The 7,961-nt window shown below is 33.7% G+C and overlaps 1 long non-coding RNA gene across 2 annotated transcripts; it reads left to right on the top strand.

Annotated features, from left to right (window-relative positions):
- Positions 1 to 1,580: 1,580 nt before the first annotated feature.
- On the top strand, positions 1,581 to 7,087 carry LOC107850328. 2 transcript variants are annotated; one of them, XR_001668544.2, is made up of 3 exons: positions 1,815 to 2,120; positions 3,395 to 3,525; positions 4,235 to 7,087. It is a non-coding gene; the product is annotated as an uncharacterized LOC107850328 (long non-coding RNA). The 2 variants fall into 2 exon arrangements; XR_007048720.1 differs by lacking the exon at positions 4,235 to 7,087 and having other exon boundaries at positions 1,581 to 2,120; positions 3,395 to 3,792.
- The last annotated feature ends 874 nt before the right edge of the window (positions 7,088 to 7,961 follow it).

The raw sequence follows: 7,961 nt of genomic DNA, 5'->3' as shown, positions 1-7,961 counted from the left end.
ACATCCAAAACCTAGTATTTTGAAAAATCACTCCTAAAATACATCAAATCCAACAAATAACCTTAAGTACATGTATATTCTCCAAGCTTAAGCATCGTAAGTTCTATAAATTCATAGAACATAAGTTAGCGACATCGAGAAGAGGACACTTCAGTCGAGTCAGAGGCACAAATCAACCTCCACCTTTTTACAAACTCGCTATTTTTCTTTGAGTGTAGGATTAATAGGTACAAATGTTAGAAATCACTCCACGACAACTTGAGAATCTTGAAAACTGATTTAATAAAGTCCCGACATCCAATCCAACATCAAGAAGCCTGATAGCCGATCCGACACTGCATCGAGATGCCCTCCAGTCAATCCAACATTAAGAAGCCTGACGGCGAATTCGACATCAAGAAGCCCAACAACCGATATGACATTGCATCGAGAAGTCCAACAGCCAATCCAATATTGCATTGAGAAGCCCGATAGTCAATCCGACATTGCATCAAGAACCCCAACAACCAATCTGACATTACAATAGATAAGCTTTCTTTATGGTCATATGATTGTATATTTATGACATTTGCTTAATTGAGCTGCATGCCCTAACTCTTTTTATCTAGTATACTGAAAGTATACAGGTAACAAAGAAAGAGTAACAAATTGGAACAATTGTCAATCCTGCTTTGAAATGTCCTGTTTATCCATCCGTCACATAAAATCAACTTGAAACTCGCTTACATTTTATTTTCATACCTCTCCTTACGTCATTGCTTCAAATCCTATTCACTTCCATCTCATCGATCCATGATATTATTTTTGATGCCTATCTTTTATCATTAACATCTTTTAGAAATATTGTCCGTTCCTAAATCTAGAACTACACACAACCTAATTCTCATAAAATCAGAGATATGTAGGCAACTTAAAATCGAAGTTTCGGTCATACAATTTTTAAAACTACCTCTCATTGCGTTAATTCGAAAGAACTATTTTCTTGATTGGACAAAATTGACTACTAATCAATTTTCATTGCTCGAAATTTCTTTCATCATTCTCAAGAAATGAAGGGACAGCTGTTGACACCTAATTTTTTCCTCTCAATGCTCCACTTAGGCTGCTATTTTTATCAAAATTATTAATTTTAAATATTAATACTTTTACTCATTATTGTGGTATTAAATAAATTTTGACATGTCACATTCATGATTTGAAAATATAAAACTTATTTTCTATTACTTTTGTATTATCATTTTATATCATATATAATTTATTAGTTTAAATATATTTTTTTTTACATAATTTGATATTTATCAAATTATTTAATGTTCACACCCCTAATTTGCAAACACCTAGTTTTATAATTATTATTATTACTAGTATACATATCCGCACGATGCGAGGATAAATAATGTATTATTTTAAAATTATAGATTGCAACATCTTATTCTAGTATAATAAATAATTAAACATTTATGTATAGTATAATATAATTAAATTATTTATTATTTGATTAAAATATTATCATTTGATTAAGAAATAATAGAGGAATGGACATAATTAAAACTTTCTTTGAAACTATTGACACAAAAATGATCATTAAATCTTATTCCATGTTTTAGCCATTTTTACAAAGTTTGAACATCAATCACACTCACTTTATTATTATTATTATTATTATTTAAAGTCAATTTAGCCATGTCTTGGGCCATTTATTAAAACTGAAAACAACAATGCACAAAATAAATAGACGACAAATCAAATAGCCCAGATTCAAAAAAACAAACCCAACCCAGTTCAAATAAAATAAAAAACAAATAGCAAAAGACAAAAATAAATGACCAATGCACTTTCTAAAAAATATCTAAGGATAGAAAAGAAAACTAAAGTTTTTCCTCACTGTATCTTATTCATCGAATTCTCCAAGAAGGTTTCGGCGGTCGACGACAAATGGGGATGACATGGATGATGATATCTCGAGCTCAATCAGTCGTTAACACCATAAATTTGTATGGAAGCAAGCTTTAGAAAGGCATAAAAAAGGCACTTTAAATTCTTACAAGCACCATGAATCTATCTCGGTGAAGACTCCTTTCAACTTTGCTTCAACAAATCAATTGTATCTTCAGCCAAACGTGAGTATAAAATTCTCATTCTCCATCATGAAATAAATAAATTACGATTCTGCTTCTCTCTATCGCTTAACAGATTGAGCTCAAAGGAGCTGATGCCACTGTTCAGGGACAGAGATATACCAGATCCACGCTATTATCTACTCATTTGTATTAGTGTGAAGCCTTGATCTATACAAAACTGTTAATTCTTTGACTTCTATGTTGTTACCTAAACTTGTTAGTATGTTCTCCATTGCTTACTGTGTAATCCTTGTTTTGATATCTTTGCATATGCAAATAAGGAATATTTATTTTTTCCAAGAGGATAAATATCCTATGAAATCTGTGCATTGTGGATTCACAATGTTGATTTGGTCTATGCTCTTCATAAATTGTATTTTGCAGGTTAGTCTTTTTCTTACAATAGTTGTTTTCTTATAACCTGCTGTCTAGTCTAGCGTTTTTGCACCTCAATTAATTTCACAATTAATTTCATGGGATACGTGTCAACTCCGACCAAGGCTAAGGATAATTGAGAAGAAATTATCTAGTGATTTTATCTGAGCTAGGATTTAAATCTTTCTTAATGCGTACTTTTTAGTTTTACTTGTGGGGTTTGATCTATTTGGTTAATTAGAAAGTGAAATAAAGATTTCTAATTTGAAAATGTGAGTTTTTTAATTCTCTGTAATCTTGTAATTTTTGGGGTTTGCCCAACTGGGGTTCTCATTTAATATCAAAACTTGAATTTTTTTTCATGATTATTACTCTTTAAGTGAAATAAAGATTGCAAATTTAGAAATTTGATGAGTACTTTAATCTTGCAGTTGTTGGGTAATTTTTTCTTAGGGTTGTTCTTAATTTCAAAGTTTTCAGTTTTTGTTTTATTTTTATGTTTCTTACTTTTTAAAGTGTTGTATTGTCGGTGCTGTTATGTGTAAGTTTGTTGTGAAGAGAGTAATTGTTTTGGTTTCAGTTGCAAGAATGATTTTTTAGAAGTTTCAGGGCTAAACTTTAATGATTTGATTATTCTAGAATATAGTTGCAGAGATAATGTAGAACAGTATCCTGACATGGTTCTTTCTTGTCTTTCTTATTGTTGTTTCTATCTGGTTTGATCTGTTGTATGCTTTTTTATTCATCACCAGTTTTCAGGATTGTATAGTATTTGTTTTTTTCTGAAAGGAAATAGAAGGACCACTTTGAGATTGTATGTAGTAGCAAACAACTAATAGCTTATTTTATAGTTGTTTTCCTTTCATTTTCTTTAAATGTCGGTATTATGGTTGTTACAGGATAAGAATTGGTTACCAGGTACTCAACGAAGACACTAAATTCACCGGCTAATAAGACCTTTCCCAGAGAGCCAATCAACTTTGATGAGGTTTCTATGCATCAAAGCATGCTCTTTTCTGATAGTCTTAAGGTATCTCCTCTTTTTCATAGCTTAAAATTCATCTTTTTATTCAAAATAAAATCTTGAAAACATGGAAGATATGTCGTTTATTTTGACATAATTATAGAATGACTACCTTTAATTTTCATTCCTGATATTTGATTTCAATGTTTAAAAACTTGAAAGCAACATATCGAAAATTCTTCTGACCATTTTACTGAATTTCTAGAAATCAAAAGAAAAGATTGTAATTTGACTTAGTTATATTCAAGTGAAATACATGCACATATTCTTTGGTAGTATGTGTTGCGGTAAAGACAACCTTTTTAATTAAATTTATTCTAAAAAGGAGAATTTATGATTTGGGAACATGTGTAATTCAAGTTGGAGTAGGAGTAGCTTATATGTGGGATTGGTCTATAACTTTATTGATTCAAGAATAGAAATTTGATGATCATGGGAATTGATGAAATAGTTGATGTATTTAGAAGAAACAACAACATATAAGAGAGAGCATTCGAGAAATGATATGAGGATATATTTTTATTAGATGTTAATTCTTTGCTTTAAGATCATTTTTAAAGGGTGGTTAACTACTTTGAATATGAAGGATGAATAGAATATTTGTGATATTAATATTCTAGCTTATTCTATCAGTCAAAAAGAGAGGTCATTTTTGATGTTTATTGCTAATACTCGTTAATTAAAGAACTAAATATATTCCGGTGAAATCTAACAGGTGTAATAGTTGCCAAGCTCATTAAAAGATTCATCGTACATAAGCTACTGGACAGTTGTCTTCGATTTGCGTCATTTGTAATATAAGTACTATTTAATTAGAGATGGTTCAGTACTAAAATCTTGATTGGGCCTATTGATAAAAGACCATTGAATAACATAAAACAAGATAAATTTGCACAGTTCCAACACTTATAAATGTTGTATATCACAAGGTGACCCCCTGTCCCCTATATTATTTGTGGTGTGTTTAGAATACTTCTCAAGAATTATGAAATGGATTGCTGAACAAGAGGGGTTTGAATTCCATACTAAATGTCAAAGCTTAAAGCTGAATCACTTATGCTTTGCCGATGATATGTTGATATTCAGAAAAAGTGATATCAAATCAGTGATACTGATGTTAAGGGGTTTAAAGACGTTCTCTATGGCATCTGGTTTTACAACCAATGAAGCAAAATCAAACATTTTTCAGCCAAAATGGATCAACAAGAATTAAATAAGTTGAGTGAAGCTACAAGATATAAGCAAGGAAAGTTACCTTTCAAATACTTGGGGGTACCAATATCCCAAAAAAAACTATCAACAATTGATTGTTAAGTGTTGTTAGATAAGATGGTATGTAAGATAAATGTGTGGTGATCCAAGAATTTATCGCATGCTGGAAGAACACAACTTATGAACTCTATACTCATACATATACACTCATATTGGGCATCAATGTTCTTGCTGCCTAGGAAGGTGTTGAAACAGGTGGTGACACTATGCAGGAACTAGATATGGATTGGTAACATGTAGACAAACAAGCCTTCTTTAATTACTTGGGACCTTGTCTACAGACCCAAACAAGAAGGTGGACTAGGAATGATTGATTGCATAGAATGGAATGATGTTGTTGTGGCTAAACATATCTAAAATGTGGCAAACAAAACTGACACTCTGTGGTTAAGATAGGTAAATCATATTTACATAAAAAAGACAAGATTGGTGGCAGTATGAAGCCCCACTGGAGTCATGCTGGTACTGTAAGCAAATTTGTGTATTAGAGTCGAAATTTGGAGTTGGATACATACAAAATGGATGGTTGACTCAACAAGGAAAATATAGCGTGCATAGTGACTATATATGGACTAAAGGTCAAGGGGATAAATGACCCATGTGGAGAGGTGTATGGTGCAAAGCTAGCATTCCTAAGGAACAATTTATCTGCTAGCTAGCAATGCACACAAAGGTTGCTGACAAGAAGTAGATTAAAGAGACTTGGACTATGTGATGAGGACAACTGTGCACTATGTGATAATGTGGATTAAACAATAGAACACTTGTATTTCCAATGGGTTTTCTCCAAGACTTGTATGGCAATGTTGCTCTTCTTGCTAGAAATAGAAATTAGGAACTTGGAGCTATAAGGGTGGTGGAATAGAATAACTAGAAGGGCCCCAATAAATATAAGTAGACAACTGTTATGGGTAGCGTCTTCCACTCTCATATATCACATATGGGTAGCAAGAAATAATGCAGTTTGAAATTATAAATGACATTTCTCAAACCAGGGCCTTGTCTTAATGGGCATCTCAAGCGCAACAAGAACCATAGATCATCCCGCTACCCAATCTAACCAACCAATATATACCCGGAGCCGGATGAACTCCAAACATATAACAAGATCAGGTGATTAACAACACAAAGACTTTGGGATAGGTCCTAGACCATGACCAACCTAAACAAGTCTAACCGCCCAATGCCTAACCAACAACCATAACAAAACCAAAATAATAACCAAGTCCATACCTATACCATAACGTACCCAAGTCCACCATTTTTCCATACAAAGCCTCTAAAAGAAATCCAAGAATATCCGGTTGGGACATGCCCCTAACCATACCCAAGACCAATCTCCAAGTCTAAATCAATAAATACATAAGAAAACTCAAAGCAAGAAATTGAGCCTTACAAAGTAAGGAAGCTCACCATTTCAAGTCAACACAAGTTGTTCCTGAGTCCAATCACTGAGTAGGAGGTGTAAAAATATGACCAACACATGCACCGCGTAGGGATACAATGTTGAATTCGGTTAGTGGTTGGAGCGCTAGCATGTAACTCAAGGATATGGATAAACTAATGCCAATAGTTCAAATCCAATCAACCAATGCAATATATATATATACCATGCTGGGGTAGGGAACAAGATTAGTATGAACTTTGAAATCATTAACCTGGGATGCGTAGCATAGCCATCATAAAACAAGGCACCTACGAGCTATATGGGCCCAACTCTCCCCAGCTGGGAAGCCCCTAGTACGTGTAGCCATACAAACCAGAGAATATCCAAAATTTTATATGCCTATATGGGAGACTCAAACCTCCCATAACAATCAAGGTGACTTAAGCACCAATACATGTACTATGGGGGAATCAAACCTCCTATTCACATATTCATTCGGGGGACTCAAACCACCCGGTTACAAAGACACCCGCACCGACTAGTGTAGTTACCAGTGTTAGTTCTTTTGGACTCCACTTTCACGACCCAACTACACATTCCGCTTTTAAAGCCCAATTTAAAACCATCATTTCACATTCACAACCATTAAGCCAATTACTTACCAAAGGAACTTCGTTGGTATCGTTATACCAACACCACATGCAAACATACAACATGCCACTACCATTATCAATCAACCAATCATTCATTTGACTTTAGGACTCGAACCCGTTGTCTAACAAAAATGCTTGTTCAATTCAAAGTTTAGGGACTCAAACCCATTATTAAGTGAAGACATAAATCAATTTAATGTTTAAGGACTCAAACCCCTTTTAGCCAATTAAACCACCAAAGTTACCATTTAAATCATTACACGGCTAACAAGGCCTTTACAAAACCATTTACCAACCATTCATATTCATTAGTCCAATGCCTTAGTTTAAAACACCATTAACATATGACTAGTTTATTCTCTTAGGCATTTTCACAAACACTTTGAGGACATACCATTACCAAGACCAAAACCAAAGTAAAAACCATCAAGTTTAGGGTTACCCATGACCCATTTGTTAAACCATAATTACCAAGCACCCACATATGCAAACTATCACCAAAAACATGAATAAATATAATTTAAACCAAGAGTAGACAATACTGAACAATATGCAACAAAACCTCCAATATTGGTTTTTAAAACCACCATTTATGAATCATAATCAATGTTTAAAACACATGATATTTGAGAACTAACAATGAGGGAAGATTCGCATGCCTTATTCATGAAGATTCACGAAAAAAACTTGACCCTTGAGACTCGAGATGAACACTTAGAGAAAAACCTAGCCCAATTTTTAAGAGAGAGTTTAGAGAGTGTTTTTGGAGTTTTGATCTTTCAAAAGTGTGTTGTAAGAGGCAATAAAATGTTATAAGACGTGGCGACTTAAGAGTATTGGGGTGGAAAATATCCAAAATACCCTCACTTAAAAGCTGAAAATATGATCGCAGGAGGGTACAACCACACCACCCAAACCATACCCCAACATACGAGTGGTACCCACCACTCGTATCCTAGGTATCAACTTAGACTCAAACACTGTCCAACATACGAGTTCCTAGACCAACTTATATCTAATCATACAATTGGAACCCCCCCTAAATCGTACCCTAGGTAGAATTCTCTAGTCTAGACATAGGACATCATACGATTTAGTACTATACCCCTCGTACCCTAGCATATGACTAG

The sequence above is a fragment of the Capsicum annuum genome, chromosome 12 (genome assembly GCF_002878395.1).
Source record: "Capsicum annuum cultivar UCD-10X-F1 chromosome 12, UCD10Xv1.1, whole genome shotgun sequence".
NCBI classification, from domain to species: Eukaryota; Viridiplantae; Streptophyta; class Magnoliopsida; order Solanales; family Solanaceae; genus Capsicum; species Capsicum annuum.
This window is presented reverse-complemented; position numbering and strand designations above follow the sequence as displayed.